Source organism: Brachyhypopomus gauderio, chromosome 1, assembly GCF_052324685.1.
Source record: "Brachyhypopomus gauderio isolate BG-103 chromosome 1, BGAUD_0.2, whole genome shotgun sequence".
Lineage (NCBI taxonomy): Eukaryota > Metazoa > Chordata > Actinopteri > Gymnotiformes > Hypopomidae > Brachyhypopomus > Brachyhypopomus gauderio.
In genome coordinates this window covers 29,559,558-29,578,102 of record NC_135211.1, presented here as the reverse complement: position 1 = coordinate 29,578,102, position 18,545 = coordinate 29,559,558, and the positions used below count along the sequence as shown (strand labels likewise).

At 44.3% G+C, this 18,545-nt stretch overlaps 1 long non-coding RNA gene across 2 annotated transcripts; it reads right to left on the bottom strand.

Moving 5' to 3' along the window:
- Nucleotides 1-2,278: 2,278 nt before the first annotated feature.
- Nucleotides 2,279-13,347, bottom strand: LOC143516420 (uncharacterized). Of its 2 annotated transcripts, none has more exons than XR_013131674.1 (4): nucleotides 13,261-13,347; nucleotides 10,607-10,802; nucleotides 10,020-10,152; nucleotides 2,279-4,014 (listed from the first exon to the last, which is right to left on the bottom strand). It is a non-coding gene; the product is annotated as an uncharacterized LOC143516420 (long non-coding RNA). The 2 variants fall into 2 exon arrangements; XR_013131673.1 differs by lacking the exon at nucleotides 13,261-13,347 and adding an exon at nucleotides 12,298-12,563.
- Between the last annotated feature and the right edge of the window lie 5,198 nt (nucleotides 13,348-18,545).

Below are 18,545 nucleotides of genomic sequence, written 5' to 3'. Positions count from 1 at the left end.
ATGTTTATTACCTGGATTGTCCTTCCGCTATTTCTCCGTGACTTATGGTTCACTAACACATTAAAAGCAAATAAGCTACAAGCTTTCACTTTGCATTTTTATTTCAGGACTCTATGAAACATGGACATGGAATTGAAGCCCTCAACACAGCCAATGCTCATTATGCTGATTTTGTTTCATGTTTCATGGCACCACAAGCTCATAATGGTAGCTCGGAGGATGAGGCAGCATTTTACTTCAGAGAGAGCGCTCCGCACAGACCACAACCATCTCACTACCATCCTCATAGCATGACTGGTTAAAACATACATTTAACACCAGTTGGTCGGGTGAACCACTGAAGCAATACAGTAATTCTCATTTATGTAATTACTCATTGAGTCACATAAACCTGCTGCTGTGCATGCTGGGAGTTACGTTTGGCCCACCCCTCTAATCATGTGTACATAATCAATATCCAATACCCCTCTGCTATGTTTGACAGGTTTATAATTACGGCTGTAAAATTAAGTGCACATTTTCATCAGGGTTCCTCCATAGATAGAACGTTGAGTGGCACTGCCTGCAAGTTGACAAAAATGACCCTCCAAAAATTACTTAGACCACAGCTATTACCAAACTGGGAGTGTCAAACATTCCAATAGTGTTTGCGAAGCACATTGACGAGAAACAGCACACAAATCCTCACAAAATAACAGCTCGTGCCTTCATCGTGGTGTCGGATGATGCAAATGACTTGTCCCAGCTGGCTCTCTGATAGGATAATGCTGCCTGATTCTACCCGCCTCGCCTGCCTTATCTTAATAAATGTCATTGCTGTTATGAATAAAACTCAAACTGGTAAGCTACTGGTCTGAATACCCACTATCTGTCTCAGCTCCATTTCTCATCAAAGGCTTTTGGTTTAAAGATAAAAGAACACAGGCAACTCATTACAGGTGGACATTTCCAAACTTCTTGTCTTCTGAGTTTGGTCACATCAAATAACTACTTTGACTAATGTGACTGGCTCACTGCACCCTGACGCCAAGCAGTTAGCACCGAACTATCAGCTGAAGTTAGCACGATCACCTTCATCACAGCCCAGCACTACCAACCCAACCGCCACCAAATTCTTTTCAGATCGCCAACATCAGAGTTTTATCGGGAGTAGATGAGACATCCTACACTCCCCAATGAGACCTCTGGACTCACCTGGTCTCCGTGGCGAGAGCCAGACTGAGAGAAGATCTCCAGCTATTCTCGGCCAGCTCAGAAATCCCATCCTCATCCAAGGAGGATTAGCACGGTGGCAGGAGATGGTATCGTGGTGTTCCTCAGGCTCAAATCAGCTTCTCCAGGAAGCCACACATTGATTGTGCAGTCAGCAGAAAGGCTGGGCCAGCAGGGTGTCGGGTTTGATTGTCCCTAATCAACTCCAATCATCTCCCTTCAGTCTGGAGGAGATGAGCCCAACGAAGGGGAACCTGACCAGCCTGATAAGCTTTATCTCATCCGTAAAGTCAAGAATTTCTGCAAAATCATTGGTGGAGATGCTGGTAATAGTGATTGATCTATATGGCAGGGGAGGAGAGAAATTGGAATGCGCAGGTAACCCACCCTCCTCTCTCACTTTTTCATTTGCATATTCTTTCCACTTTTAATGTAGATGCAGTGGACTGAGATTAAGGTGTGCGAAACAGGACTGAATGGACCCAATATTGTGTTGGTCATTACTGGTCAAGATTGAAGCTCTGAATTACTTCCTCTGTGTCCTGATCTCACTCATTAGAATGCCTTTAATGAAAATGACAATAAAATGTCAATAAAAATTTTGCCTCTGTTGTGAGGAACCAGATTACAATGTAAACGCCCTCCGTAGGCAGGGATGAATGCCTGTTTTTATATGTGGGGAGTGAGAGGTTTACCTTCTTTAATGTGCTTCATAGTTCATATTAAAAACATTCATTTTGTTCTTTATGAACATTTTGATAAGCAGAAGTGAGTGTGACAACCATTTTCCACAATCACTATCATTTTCTGAGTTCATTCATTATGTTGAATCAAAATGTTACGCTAGGCAAAAAGACTAATTAAATTTGACATGATTGTGTATTATGATGTTTGTTGTTTTTCTTTAAGGCTAAAAGGGTTTTATCTCCATGGGACTTAAAACAAGGACACACGTGAGTACCTCAGGTCCCTTTTCCTCTTCAATAACTGGGTTTATTTCTTTTAAACAAAACCAACAGGATAACCTTTAGAATTATTGTCTCATTGTTTTGGAACTAATTAAAGATGTGCCATCAGCTATTCTCAAATGTTATCAGTATATGGAGAAATGCAAAACCTTTAATAAACAAAATTTTTTCAAGCTCTGTTTTGCAATAGAAGGTTTGGGGTACATTTTTTCAATCCAAAATAAGTCTCTAACTTGTGCTTCACATGAAAGTATATTTATTGATCCCAGATCCAAGTTAAAAACATAAATAGTATATATTTTAAACACTCCTTACCAGAGATCTTTTTCTGACATCATTCATATTAGCATTTTTCTTTTGAAAAACTAAACCAACCTTTTAATCAATAATGGTCCTCAGATGGTACAGTGCATTGAAATCTGCCACGATCTTCTCAAAGTTGTTCTATTCTGAGAAGAGAAATTCTCCACAGTGCATTGATCTAATTCATCTTGTAACGGCACATTAAGTTTCTCAATAAGCCTCAAATGTTCCAATACCCACACTGTCACCCAACAGATGGCTTTGGCCCACAATATCCAATTATTGGCACAGAAACAGTTAAAAGCAAGAGCCACTTAATGGCGAGAAATACCGCTTTTGCCCGCAAGACAATAATTGTATTTCTTTTCTCCCCGTAAATAGCCAGGTACATAAAATCGATGTCAGGCGACCCAATAACAATCCGTCTCTCTTCCTCTGGCTCGATCACCAGGTCTCCTTGCCCACAGGGCCTTTATTACCGCAGATCCGTGTTAGAAATCCACTCTGCCGTCTAGCTGACCGGATCGATCCCGCATCTATTTGCTGCATTAAAGCGATTCCTCCCAGCCAGCACGTGAGCAAGCGTTGCACACGACCTCTTGGCGACACCCGTGATGACGCTGGGTGAGGAAGGCACCAGTGAAGTGTCTTCACACACCATGGAGCGCTGGGAGAGGTGATCGCAGCAGTGTGGTACCTATAATGACCACCACCATCTGGGAACACCACAAAGTTGGTCCTCCAAGAGAATGACTGCTGGTTGCTGGCATTTGGAAAATTGCATCTGGATCCACTGTCCACCTGACCGGTCTGCCGGGTCCTGTAGGACAGAATTTGTCGTGGCATCCCACTCCAAATAAAAGGTCCTTTGTATTTCCCCTTTTGCTTGTGGAGCAATCGATCTGCTGGGATGGGCTGTGTGCGCTCACATGTGCGGTGGGGCCTGTCCAACAGGGGGTAAGGTTGGCTGGTTGGCCCAGCCATTAATAAATAATCGCATACTATTTTCTTAAAGCTGTGTATGAAATTTTAAAAAGCCCCTCCCAGCTGAACGTGTGGTGGACACCTTGCAGGTTTGAGGTAAACTCAGAGCATCTGATGAATGCTTTTCTGCTGGAGGTTACAGCAACACCAATAAAGGGACTTGCAGCACAGACAAGAAGACATTTGTTGAGACAGAACAAAAAAAAGAGTAGAAAAAGAAAAAAAATGCTAAACTCCAGGGTGGTGGTGTGTATCACTGGCTGTGTTTGCATTAGAGAACAGTGAGTGTTTGGGGGAAACAGAAACAACTCTCTGTTTGGCTAAATTGTGTTTGCTGCAATCGGGCTTGCGGTGACTGCCTCCACCTGCTTGGACCACACAAACACACACCTGGTTTCACAGCATATTGCACAAAATTTAAGTATCGGGGGGTGGGTGCAGTCCCTCTTTGATCCCCTTAAGGACAGTGCCTGCTGGGCTCTGAAGCATCTGTTTAGGTTCCGTTTCGTCTGTTCCACCACTCAGTGCCACCAGCAGAAGCTCAGTACTGTGGAAAGGAATTAAACATCACAGCACACTTATACTGTTTCAGTCTATCATTAGGGTTGCCACCTAGGTCTGACAAAAAACAAGGACACTCTGTCATACGCGAACGGAAATTGTTGACGGGGGGGGGGTTGTGGCGAACGTAAAATGTTACGGGGGGGGGGGGGGGGGGGGGGTGTAAAATGGACACAGCGAGAAAAAAAGATGGATTTTAAGTGTGCAGAAACAGTCTAAATAGTCATTTGAACTAACCTAGTGAAAACCGGGAAATTCAATGATTTTTTTTTTTTTGCCAGGACTGAATATTAAAAAGAAGGAAAACCGGGACAGCCCGGGAAAACCGGGACAGGTGGCAACCCTATCTATCATCCAACCACAAAACATAGCCACAAATCTGCTAGGCTAGCTAGCTAGCTTATAATAGAAATCCAAGTTAGGCTAACTACGCAGATGTGAAGACTTGTGTATTTACCATTATGGACGTTTCATCCCCTGTAGGTTAACTAGCACAGCTAGCACCCTCAAAACTCAGTTAATGTGTCTACGATGTTCTGCAACTGGGTTTCGTCTAATTACAAATCGCCGTCACTGGAAATCAGAGGTAACATTAGCTAGCTCTGTTACCTTCTACAGAACTAAATTTTCTTCTAATAATATCAAATGAAACAGACAGCTTTTATCTTTTACAGTATTATAACATCCCTCCACTATTACCTCCCGAGTGAACAAAATGTGAAAGAATCTCTGGAAGTTAATTCTGGCCATTTTGTCTTGCTGTAGAGCCTGCTGGTAATAGAATTGGAATGTTGCAGTTAAAAATCATTGGACCACTGCAGAAGATATTCTGAACGCTCCAGTATTGATCCATTTTGACAAAAAGTCTAAGAATCAATTGTATGTAATGGACAGAGCAGAATAAAGTCAGTATCTAAGTTAGACACTCTAACCCCAATGAGAGGAAATTTCACTACCAGATTGATAGAAGAAAGGTTCTCAAAGCAAGGAGTACCTCAATATTACATATAATATACCCTGCATGTGTTCTAATTCAACACGTCAAACATTTCAGGCAGCTGATAATTAACCATCATTAAGATCATTACAACGAATATAATCTTACTGCTCATTACAGACACTTTTGGTCCTTTAAATATGGGACCTTGTGCATTACAAAAACCTTAGATTCCTATATGAATCGCCCAGCACTGATGTAAACACCATCTTATCAAAGAAGACTTTAAATCTAAATGAATTTCAAATTACCTTCTGTACTTCACAGTCACTATTTCATTTCACATAAAACTTGTTAGAAAAGAGAAACCTCACTCATGCTCAAACATTGCTCAGAGTATTTACATTAATGAAGGCATCCTCAGAACATTTCTACATCAGTTCTGCTGCGGCTCTCAGACATTACGAAGAAATGCACTTCCTGAAGCCCCTGTTATGTGACCACATTTAGGTTTCTTGTTATTTGTTTTAAGGGTTTCCTTTCATATTCTTTTTTGCCTTTCTTTTCCTACCAGCTGGACCGCCTGAAGAATGTTGAATTTGTTCTTCCAAACTTCTCTTCACAGTACGGAACGGCATTTTAAATGATGGGGTTGTTTTTCCTGTTGTTGTTTGGTAGGCTGTTTAAACTCTTATAACAAAATAAAAACAACATGCTCAACAAATGGATTCCATCCCTGTTACTCAGTCAGCATGGCACCTCTCCCCTCGCTGATAGAATTGAAGAAACAGTGAGCCATAACCTATTGTTATTAAACTACCATGCAATAATCTTTATACCATTATGGTGTGTTGCTTTGAGGGAGAAGTCAATATCTGTGATAGAACATGATAGCTGATGCAGGAATCTACAGTCATTAGGCTGGTGAGAGCAAAATGGAGCCCAAAGCATTCAGATATGCGTTTTCAACTAGGAGAGGAATAACTGATGAAGTGTTTTTGCCGGATAAGGGTCTCGTGTTGTCAAAACTCTGCTTGCCAGAATTGCTCCCTCAACATAATTGAGAATCTATCAAGTTCCTCTCGGGTTGCTTCTTAGCATGTGAGTATGTTCTGTTCTGTTGTTTTTTTCATTCCCACGTGTTGATATTTATTTGCTATTGGAAGAGGCGCTGGAATATCAATGGCAGCGTAAAGCGTTGGACTCTAGAGAGAGTTTTGCAATTACTGCTGGTGAACTGTTGTCAGGCTGTGATTTCTAATTCAGCGTCATAAGCCTACAGAGGGCCATGCAGGCGGTAGTCGAGATGGCACATGGACCTCTAGTGCCATAGTCATGCACTGCCATATTCCACAGTCTCATGTTTCATATCCGTTACCTCTGAAACACAAAGCTCAATTTTATTGCAATAACATGCCATCGAGTAAATATAAGGGTTTGGAACACAATCATCCGCATGCATGCTCATGATACAAAACCAAGTCGGCAAAGCCGCGTTGATCTTCCATAGTGTTGCGAAGCATGAAAAACTTCAGCTCTTCACTGATCTGTATAGTTCATGGCAGCTCTAGCAGCAGGACAAATGGCCGGCGTTTGAAAGATTCATTTTGTTGACTCACTCAAACCTCACTGACGTTAACAAGATGGTAAAATTTGTGAACATGGTATCAGATGCAGTATTTATGGACACGTGACATCAGCAGCAGAAGAGTACTGAGCATTTCTGGCTGGTTTATCAAGGGGTCGTCCATCAATTCCAAGCTTCTGTGCAGATTGAGATTGCCAGATTTCAGGATAAACCTGTAGTCCTGTTGTCACGTTGATGCGTGATGCAGATCGCTCAACTGCTTCTTCCCAGTATGGTTTTGTAGTTTGTCTAATTTACACGACTGATTTTCAGGAGCCGCTAACTAACGATGTGGCCATGACAGCATTTCACATAGCTGTGAAATACATTTCTAATCAGCCTAAGGAATGCAATACAATTGCCTGATAGAAATCAAAGGTAAAGAGATTATTTGTCAAAATGTCAGCACTGCCCTGTGAAACAGGATTAAAAATAACCGCTGTGCAATATATTGTGTATGCTGTAGAACTAAACGCATTTTCCCGATCAGTTTGTTTCTCTTTGAGACGTTTCAATTAAAAAAAATAAAAAAACAAAACCGCTCTGAGCTGTATTCATGCAAGTTAAATGTAAGAAGCTAGCTGGTCTGTGAGGGTGATTTTTCTTTTATGCTGATCTGGTTTGATAGAGACCCTTCAGGCCTGTTACCCTGAGATTATCTGGAACACATATCTAGTTTCATCTTGGAGGCATTTCAGCCTCCGTGAGTGAGCTGTGTGCTTACATGTCAAGAGGGAGGAAAAGAGTGTAGCTTTGTAGAGGAAGCATAGCGTGGACTTGCACATGAATGTGTGTGTGTGTGTGTGTGTGTGCAGGGTGAATTATGTAAGAGTGTTTCTACTTACCAGAACGTGGGCGTGCTTCGGTCAGTTATCTCGGCAAGCGTGGGATTGTGCACGCCGACTTCAGGGCATGTTTGAGTGTGGGTTGGGGGAGTAGCTGATATGCGTGTGGGTTGGGAGAGTGACTCCTTTGCGTGTGGGTTGGGGGAGTGACATGTTTGCGTGTGGGTTGGGGGAGTGCCTGTTTGTATATGGTTTGGGATAGTGGTTAATTTGAGTGTGGATTGGGGGAGTGGTTCGTTGGTGTGTGGGTTGGGAGAGTGGCTTGTTTATGTAAGGGTTGGGGGAGTGGCCCATTTGTGTGTAGATTGGGGGAGTGGCCCTTTGCATGTGGGTTGGGGGAGTGGCCCATTTGTGTGTAGATTGGGGGAGTGGCCCTTTGCATGTGGGTTGGGGGAGTGGCCCGTTTGCCTGTGGGTTGGGGGAGTGGCCTGTTTGTGTGTGGGTTGGGGGAGTGGTTAGTTTGTGTGTGGGTTAGGGGATTGGCTTTGTTATGTCCTATGATAGTGTTGTATTGTGTTTGCTGTCTACTCCGCTCCAGACTCCGCTCCAGACTCCGCTCCAGACTCCATTTCACCCTGCACTATATAAGGCCCTTCCCGGTGCCTCCCAGCGAGACATTTTGCTCCTTGGTGGTGTTGGTGGTTAGTTATTAGTATTCTGCATTTGTACCTCATCTTAGAACTCTGGTTTTTGACTGCTTTGAACTTGTTTATGCTTTTTGCCTTTGCCCCTGTTGGATTGTCTGCCGGTTGTACATTTTGTAAATATTCTACGTGTTGTTGGTGTTCTGGTAAGTAGGGAGTGGCTGCCATTTTGTTTTGGGATTTGGGTTTGTTTGTATGGTTTTTTGTTAGGGAGTTAGGGTAGTATTGTATGTTTGATTTCTGTTAGAGTAATTAGTGTTTGGTTTATTTTATAGTTCAGTTCAGTTCACTCTGGTTTTTGACTGCTTTGAACTTGTTTATGCTTTTTGCCTTTGCCCCTGTTGGATTGTCTGCCGGTTGTACATTTTGTAAATATTCTACGTGTTGTTGGTGTTCTGGTAAGTAGGGAGTGGCTGCCATTTTGTTTTGGGATTTGGGTTTGTTTGTATGGTTTTTTGTTAGGGAGTTAGGGTAGTATTGTATGTTTGATTTCTGTTAGAGTAATTAGTGTTTGGTTTATTTTATAGTTCAGTTCTGTTTGTTATGTTGGCCTGGGCCACTCCTGAAGCTGAGACCAGTTACGTGTATGTATATATCTTGTAAATTACAATTTCTGTATAATACACCTTTAACCACCCACTCCTGTTGTCCCATCATCACTAACATTCGCACTGCTGTTCACATACACCACTGTTACGGTCCTCACGCCTAGACAGGCCGTAACAGAATGTTTATGTGAGGGTTGGGGGAGTGGCTCTTTGAGTGTGGGTTGGGGAAGTGGCCTGTTTGAGTGTGTGTTGGGGAAGTGGCCCGTTTGCCTGTGGGTTGGGGGAGTGGACCGTTTGCCTGTGGGTTGGGGGAGTGGACCGTTTGCGTGTGGGTTGGGGGAGTGGACCGTTTGCGTGTGGATTTGGGGAGTGGACCGTTTGCGTGTGGATTTGGGGAGTGACCCGTTTGCGTGTGTGTTGGGGAAGTGGCCCGTTTGCCTGTGGGTTGGGGGAGTGGCCCGTTTGCCTGTGGGTTGGGGGAGTGGACCGTTTGCGTGTGGGTTGGGGGAGTGGACCGTTTGCGTGTGGATTTGGGGAGTGACCCGTTTGCGTGTGGGTTGGGGAAGTGGCCCGTTTGCGTGTGGATTTGGGGAGTGACCCGTTTGCGTGTTGGTTGGGGAAGTGGCCCGTTTGCGTGTGGATTTGGGGAGTGGACCATTTGCGTGTGGGTTGGGGGAGTGGTCTGTTTGAATGTGGGTTGGGAAAGTGACCCGTTTGCGTGTGGATTGGGGAAGTGTCTCGTTTGAGTGTGGGTTGGGGGAGTGGCTTGTTTGAGTGTGGGTTCGGAGAGTGGCCCATTTGAAGGGGGGGTTTGTGGAGTGGTCCTTTGCAAGTGGGTTGGGGGACTCGCCCTTTGCATGTGGGTTGGGGAAGTGGCTTTTCAAATGTGGGTTGGGGGAGTGGCCCATTTGAGTGTGGGTTGGGGGAGTGGCCCGTTTGAGTGTGGGTTGGGGGAGTGGCCCGTTTGAGTGTGGGTTGGGGGAGTGGCCCGTTTGAGTGTGGGTTGGGGGAGTGGCCCATTTGAGTGTGGGTAGGGGGAGTGGCCCGTTTGAGTGTGGGTTGGGTAAGTGGCACGTGTGGGTTGGGGGAGTGGCCCGTTTGCCTGTGGGTTGGGGGAGTGGCCCGTTTGCCTGTGAGTTGGGGAAGTGGCTTTTCAAGTGTGGGTTGGGGGAGTGGCCCGCTGGAGTATGAGTTGGGGGAGTGGCCTGTTTGCATGTGGGTTGGGGGAGTGGCTCTTCGTGTGTGGGTTGGGTAGTGGCCCGTTTGCATGTGGGTTGGGGGAGTGGCTCTTCGAGTGTGGGTTGGGGAAGTGGCCCGTGTGCGTGTGGGTTGGGGGAGTGGCCCATTTGCGTGTGGGTTGGGGGAGTGGGGGGAGCTCATGCCATCTTACCTCACGCTGCACAGCGAGGCCATTCAATCAGGTCAGGGCAGCGGGCCACACACACTTATCTGGCATAATGACGCCAACTCGGTCCAGCCAGCTGTCCATCATGCCCCGTGGATACAAAGCCAGACAAAGGTTCCTAACAACAGACAGACAAAAATGGCACCCCATCTACAGATTACTATAGTGTCTATGAACCGAGTAATTGACTTGGCAACACAGTAACAAATAACTAGACTTTACCAGCAGATAAGGATTTCTAAACTCCCATTTCACTACCACTAGGTCAGTAGATATGAACATCAGAAATGCACCTTTCTGATCAAATTTGGGAAGACTTGGAGGAGGCTTCAACCTTCTCCATTACTAACGACATGTACCACGGTCTCCCTGCACTTATGATGCTGTGTCAAACGTATTCGCTGTTGACGGTTATATGCAAGAGCACATACACAAGAGGACGAGAGGAGAGAATGAGAGGACGAACGAACAAGAGGAGAGGATGAGAGGACAAATGGACGAGAGGACAAACGGAGAGGACGAGAGGCAGCTCCTGATCAAGTCTCCTCCTGCTACCCTTCGGGATGACTCACCTGGCGTTAGCCGCGTAGACTTCTGCGCTTCACTCTTTGTGACAGTTCTATTTTAGATCTGCATCCTCCTTCCCAATGGACGGGAGTTATGTAAGTCTCTTAGTCAATACAGATCACAGCACAACTCTGGAGCTGGACGTTCCCCGCATTCCCAGATGTGATGCTTTCTGGCGGGGTTCCACTTTCAAAGTGAAGACTTCTCAGAAGCGTGCAGGAGGAAGGGAAACACATCGTCATGGTGTCAGTTGGAATGACAGGCTATGCTTCAAGCCAAAAGCTTTTTTTTTCCTTTTCATTCAATATTCCTAGGCTTCCCTCCATCTTCTCTTTTCACTCTCCTACCCACAGACACACTGCTGTTTCTGTCTCTCTCACACACATGTACATGTACACATGCACACACTCACGTGCCCCATGAATGATAAAAGTAGCATAACACTGACCTCAACACAAACTCATTTGTAGCTTAGCAGAAAACTTCCTATCCTGCTCCTGCTAATATAACTATAGCAAAAAAACTACAGGGTCCAGGTCAGGACTATGACTTCCTCCCATGTTCACCACCCAATCACGAAACACCAAAAGAATGGCACACATGCCCCATAAAATCAGCTTAAAGGGGACGTGGACACGGATCAGACACCTGGCCATGAACATCAGACTTTCACAATCAGATCCGCTTTTTTCATGCAGACCAGAGCGTGTTCACTTTAGTTATTTGGGTCACTCATGACCTCTTGCAAAAGCAACAGATTTTTTCGCCAACATTTTTAAAGTGAACACTGATGGGCTGTTGTAATGGACAACAGGGGGCGCTACTGAGCACAGAACGTCTCTCACCAATGTGCAAACGCATGACTGGTGACAAATCGTTCGCGAAGGATCCGATTCTATTGAATGGGTCTTTAAAATGAACCAAAGGAATGGACTTGCACTTCTGGGAGCCGTTTTAATGTATTTATTTCTAGTTCATATTCGCTGTAATCTACCCACTCTGCCTCGCATCATTAGAGGGAGTCAGTCATAGTGAGAACTGTTTATTGTTGAAATTAAAATCCGAAAACACTTTCAGTATCGTCCTCCTCGCACACGCGAGCACGTGTGCGAGAGAGAGCCGTAAGGAGCTACAAACAGAAAGTTGGGCAGTGCTAGAAAATGTAATGTAGTAAGTTTTACTAAATTGTTTTTATGTTTCTTTTTGGTGTTTTAATGTCTGAAATGTAGGCCCAGTTTGCAGTTATTTATTTTGGTTTAACTATTCTTATTAAAATATACTTGGCAATTTGAATACTTTTAAATAAATATATTTTTCTCGTTTAAGTGCTATTTGAATTACTCCTACATTTAAGGCAAGGGTGCAAAATTTGCATAATTTATCTTTGATATTAATATCAAAGCTGTCATATTTTACCCTGTACCTCCTGCTATCTGAAAAGAAAACGAAGAGCCATTTTTTGAACGGAGTCAAATGACCCGGCTCCCTTCAAAGAGCCACAATTCCCATCACTGTTCTGAAGGCGGAGCAGCCTCGGAGGCTGAATGAACGTAATTGGTTGGCTGCTCACCAATTACGTTAATTCTGCCTTCAGTGGGCAGAGATTAACGTGACTGGTTAACAAGCAACTGGCGGAGATTTTCAAATACTGCTTTCATCCCGCGTGTTTAATCTCCGAGTACCAGAAATGACTCACGTGTGTAAGAACAGTAATCAGAACGGAGGTAGTCGTGTTTGAAGAGTGAAAACCAAACATACGTTCATACATAACAACTCCAAATTTTTAAAGTTTATATGAACACACCAGCTTCCTCGGATGGAACGTTATCACCATGGCAACGTCTACGCAACCGCACGCGTCTTACGAGACAAAGCCCCACGTGTCCACCCAGAGCCTGCACAACGTTGAGACCATGGGCATAATGGTTGACACTGCCATTAGGGTTAGGGTTGTCCCCGTCTAGCTGCAAACAACGTGAGGGACTAAACAAGGGATAAAAGCAAAATGAAAACACCATACGTTTCACGCAGTGCACATAAAACCTATTACGAAAAGCGCAGTTTTGTAAAGTTGAGCTTCGCCTACTGGTTAGTTTGAATAGCACTGGTTGTGGTCTGAACCAGTTAACCTAGCTAGTGGGGTTAGCTCGTCTCCAAGCTGCAGCCTTTTCTGCGCACATATTTCAGAGCTTGTGCACTTAAATCCTTGATACAGTCTAAACATTTCCTGTCTTTCCACATATTTGTAGCGACTAGTTATACATACATACGTGTATATTTAATTCTTTAACATGGTCTGAGCTTTCTGGCATGCATGTTCGGTAAAACAAAAATACCACTTGATAAGACAGATGCCTAACATTCAAAATCTCAGCACTCAAATAGCAGACGCTCCGCTAATGTCAAATCCGTTATTAAGGGAACAGTTGGGAGTGTGTTTTTATCTGCTATTAATAGGACCTTTTCACAGAACGACCACGGCGTGTCAAAAACAAACAGTTATATACAGTCTTTGCTCCGTGGGCATAGGACATGTTTGTCCTCCACGCAGCGTGCATCCCCCCCAAATGGCTTTAAAGGAGCCACCCCACTTTTTTCTACACATCTGCTTCGAGAGGCGAACCTTTCCGACAGGATGAACTCGATCTGGGAAGCGTACCTGATTGAATCTGCTCGGATTGGCAGCGGTGGGGGTTGGTGAGGCGGGTGGGGTTACCGCCGGAGGTCATTTTCTCCCCCGGTGAAGCACAACAGCCCCATCTGCAGGCGGCTGCCCTCGACTGCGCCGGAGGAGGGCAGACATTTTCCAAGGCGGTGGTTCCATTATACTCGGGGGTGGGTCAGTCAGGGCAGGCAGACTGAGTACGGGCTGCGCAGCAAGTGCGTGCGAGCAAAGAATTTGCAGTTGTTGCACCAAAGTTACTGGCTAATTCATCATTTTCTATCGTGAGGGTAAAATGTAAATGCAGGAAAAGAACGCAGAGTACCTGTGGTGTCACGCAGCAGAACATTAGATAGAATGAGGGGTTTTGTTCAAAGTAGGTGAAATATATGAAAATGATTTTAATACAGAGAGGACAGTGGTTGTTAACTATTGTATTATGCTGTTGTAGAATTGCATGACTGCATTGTAATAACATTTTCCACCCATCAAAACAACACACAGAAGCTTAAATTGTACTTGACATGAACTATTAGACAGAAGTTACCACCAGTAAGGTAGTACGAAGACAGGAGGTTTAAGTGTCCATAAGCTCGATCTCTCCATACAGGGGAAGGTCACTAGAGCCCCAGGACACCGTCAGGTCCTGTGTGTCACAGCAAAACAGGACAGCACAGCTCCTGTCCAGACTCACACATCCAGAGGCAGACAGGTGCATGTGTATTCGTGCGCATGCATACACACACACACACACACACACAGAAATACAAATTCACACCAGAGATGTGTGCGCACACACACACGTGCTTAGACTATCACACACAAATGCACACATGCATTGAAAAAGATTAAATTCACAGCTTCCGTCCTTTACAACACACACAGTTCACATTAGGGACAGCCCATGGGCATGTACACACATACATGCGGACACACACACACACACACACACATCTGCCAAGACACAGTCCTGCTTCTGTCTGGCTGGTTTTCTGCCGGTTGGTCTGGGCAGTGTGAAGCACACCCATCAGTCAGGTCCATTTCTGTTCGCCGTCGAGAGCCGTTCACTGCCACCCAGGCGATGTGTAACAGGCGGTCCAGGGCGGGGCTGCGAGCCGCGGGCCAGCACCAGAACACCCAACACCGGCCTTGGTGCCACAGCGATTACACACACAGTTCAGTTGAGCAAGGACCAAGCAGCTTTCGCCCCCTCCACAGACAAGGGGACCAAAACAACCTCAGGTGTGTGTTTTTTGCTGCTGGCATCATAAAAAAAAAAAAACTGCAAAGCTTTCAAGATTTTTCTCCGTTCCGCTCCGCAGGGTCCATTGCTGTGGCCTCTGCACCACATCATTTAAGCAACAGGTTGTCACCAATGGATTAAGAGCAAGAGGAAAACAGACTTCATAAGTGACTTTATCAACGTTTTGGTTTTGTTTGCATATTTTCCATCCGCAGCATTGGCAGCTCTTGTTGTTCTTTTGTCAGCCAGGCCCCTCCCCCATCCTGTTTTTTCTCTTTTTTTTTTTTTTACAACATTGATTTTCATTTTGGCAGGGCCTTTGGATGCATGAATAATTAAAAGCATTTCCTCCAAACTTTAGTGAACTATTGCTTTTCGGAAGTAAAACAAAGTTGACCTGAGGGCACATAATTTTGTTTCTGCCAAAACTGGTCGCAGTTACTTGATTAACAAGAGACTCCTGCAGAACAGATTAAAAGGTCAGGAATTGGTGAGAGAGGTATTTTGTGTCTCTCTAAAGGGCATGAAATTATTATTAACCGAAAGGGGTTCTGGCTTTTGCCTCCCCCAACAGCTTGAGGCAACTCTGGATACTAGTTACTAAACTAGGTCTAGAAGTCTCTTGTCAGATTAGATTAGATTAGGTTCAACTTTGCCACTGAGCACCAATGAAAAATAGCTGCTCTCTACCCAGAAGTGCAAACAGCAAGTCACATTATGCAGAAGAAACAAACTTTCACGAGAAGATTGATTACAACTAGGAAACAATATTTTTCTAAGTTTTAACCTTCTAAGCTACACATTTATTCTTACTTAGTTATTTATTTCAAGGCAAATAAATGTGTGGTTACAAGAGTGAGGAATGAGAGACTGTGTACACCAGCAGGTCACAAGAGTGAGGAATGAGAGACTGTGTACACCAGCAGGTCACAAGAGCAGAAGAGAGTTCAAACTACACATGCAGCAGATTTGCTTGCAAGGAAAATAATGGTGGATGTGGGGACTGTCAGTGTGCTGTGGTCGTAACCGACCCATAGAGATGTGCTAATCCAAGCTCCCGCAAGCATGTTACAGCTCAGCCAGGTTCAACGCAAGACGTTCAGTGTCATCAGATGTCACAGTAACTGTTAAAGGCTTTAGCTTTATCATATCAACAGAGCATTTCATTCACTAAAGGATAAACACAGTTAGCACCATGGGTGGAAGGCAGTAAAGTGAGGGCGGAAGAAAGGGTCACCACTGCACAGACCTGAACAACAGCTGTTGAATAACCGAGGGGGGAGGTAATGATGGGATGACTGGGGAGAGGGGTGCGGTGAGGTTTAAATATGGCAGAAGGACGCTGTTAGACCAGTTTGTTACTTATCAAGCATGCAATCAGACTGGGCATTAGTTGTAGTAGTAGGGGGTATAATAATTCCTGCTTATACTACTCAAAGGTTGAACAGTGTCCGTCCCCCAAAGTAAAAATGAAACCTACACCACTGCACCCAGAACAGCACACAGCAGATGTTAAAGAGAATAAATACCACATGTAAAGTTCTAGCATGGACCACAGTTGGGGGGGGGGGGGTGTAAAAGATAGTGACAAAATTCATCTGGGACTCAAAGCACGACTCATCTTGGAAACATGCTGGCATAAGCATTAATGATTACTGACAGATCCGGCACACGGGTGGTGTCATTGCTGACATCGGCAGCAAGATAAATCCTCATTCCGGCGTGTTAACTCCTCGGACCTCGCTGGATTCGTAGGGGCCCATCGTGTGCCTTTCCGTCTTTCAGCCGGTCAACGACCCTAAACGCAGTGCTAAAGCATAGCACTAATGCTGAAGTTCTTCAAGGCTGGAACATGGCATTGTTCATCAGACCTTGAGCCAAGCCTGTAAACCCAAGGCAGCTGTACTTTAGACACATAAATCATTAAATCTGGGGAGCTCGTTTCTTCCTCTACAGGCCACAGGCAAAATAATCTCAGAGGAAAGAGCACATCTATGAAATGAAGTAAACATAAATGTAAATTAAACAGTGAACAAATAAAACCAATTTGCTCCTTTGGAAAGGATGTCAACAAGAGATTTTTCTTTTCCTTTTTTAATTTGAATTTTTTTACAAAGAACTTGTAAAAAAAAATGTGTTTCTGACTCGCACAAAGGGAGAATAATTTGGAAAGTGCCATTTAATTTCAAGAGGAACAAGAACTTTTCACAAATGAAGGACACAGCAGTATGAAGCTGATTTAATACCTGGTGAAGATTACAAACTCAAAGCTATCGGCTTGCTTGTCTAAACTCTAGTGTACTTGCCTGTAAATGACATTCCTAGACCAGGTCTTGCCCTTTTCTCACCAGCTACGTGAAAGAACAGTGGTTTGTGGCTCAGGTCTTTCTCAGTTTCGAGCTGCTCCTCCGGAGAGAGTCGAGACTGGCAAACGTTTCACATCTGATTGGAGCCACCAGGGGGTAGATTGCACTGGTGGGGTACACTAACGTTTAAAATAACAATGCACTCTCAGACTGCAAGCACAAATTACCCATCAGAGGACGCTGAGATTCTGTTTGGGGAGTTCAAGGTTGACATTCCATCAATCTCATCAAATGGCTAATATATACAGACATGGCTAATATTTTCTTCTGAAACAACATTATCAGAAGCTCTGTTATTAGTGTATATGTTATCGACACAAAATGTTTCACATATATTAGTTAAAAGAATTCAGAATATGTGCCTCAAATATTGATTTTGATGTGGAAGCTGAATTCACCATGTCAGCATCAACATTTCTGTGAGTCAAGTTTACACCTTATATCAGGGGATTCTCTCCATAACATCATAACACAACCTGACTGGTCTCACACTTAGGTTTTATATTTTCCTTTATTGTTGTTATTAATGGTAATGTTCCTGTTAAATGCCTGCAGTTTTTACCCAAGCGTTCTGTATGTGTTGATTTCATGCATCACCAGCCTGTATAAAACCCGCCAGACTTCAGTGGTTTTACATTTAATCTAGATCCCTGCCCTCCCGTCGTGCCATTATACCAGGACATCATCTAATGAATGTTATACGTTAAGAGAACATAGATTCCTTGTGGCATGGGTGAGGTCCAATGATCTGCTGTGCACTGCTGCCGTGGGGCCCTTCCCTGAACGGGGTCCTGCACAGGTGTTAGGTGTGTGTTAATTGGGAGGAGGAGCAGTTTGCCTGGATGGAGTCCCTCATAGCGGTCAGTACAGGTGACGTCCCTTAATTTAGCACCGATATCAAACCCCTTTCATGGCCTAGATGAAGTGGTGCATGCTCATATTTGGGCTGAAACACCATTACTGTGCTTTTGGCTTAGCGACTGACGGCTTCCAGAAGTTGCCAAGAGAAGACACAGAGGTTAACGTCTTATGGTCCACATCCACATTAGTCATTTTTTAAGCTATTGGTATTTCTTTGGGGAGACATTAGAGTTCAACACAGAGGAGTAGGAGATGTTATTGCTTTTAAGTCTAGTTATGCTAAGCAGTTATGTTTGTTGAAATGGCTATAATTATTATAATTCACTCAATGTGCACATATATACACTCCAATTAAAGCTGACGTTCTGCACCTCATAATCATTGTTTAATTTCAAGTCCAATTTCAAATGTGCTAGAGTACACAGCCATAGAAGTGACAGTATACACTACCGTTCAATTATTTGCAGAGTGCTCTATGAATGCACAGAGTCTGGAATTAAAATTCTATTAAACTAAATTTAAAAACCTTAAACAACCTATAAATCACTGTCTTTGTGCTCTGGCTCAGAGTCCATAGGTACAAAAACACAGGCAAGAATATTTGACATTTTTGACAACTGACCGGTAGATCAATTCCAGCCATGTAGTTCAGCTTGTGTGTGAATATGTCAGACACTTCTGGGCTAGAAAAGCCCAGACCACCTTCTCCAAGCAGCAGTGGGGTCGCAACCTCTGCACAAGCTGTCCCGTCACCTCAGTGACCTTTCCACATCTTTCCGGACATCTCGCAAGCTTGTCAGAGTTCCTGTCTC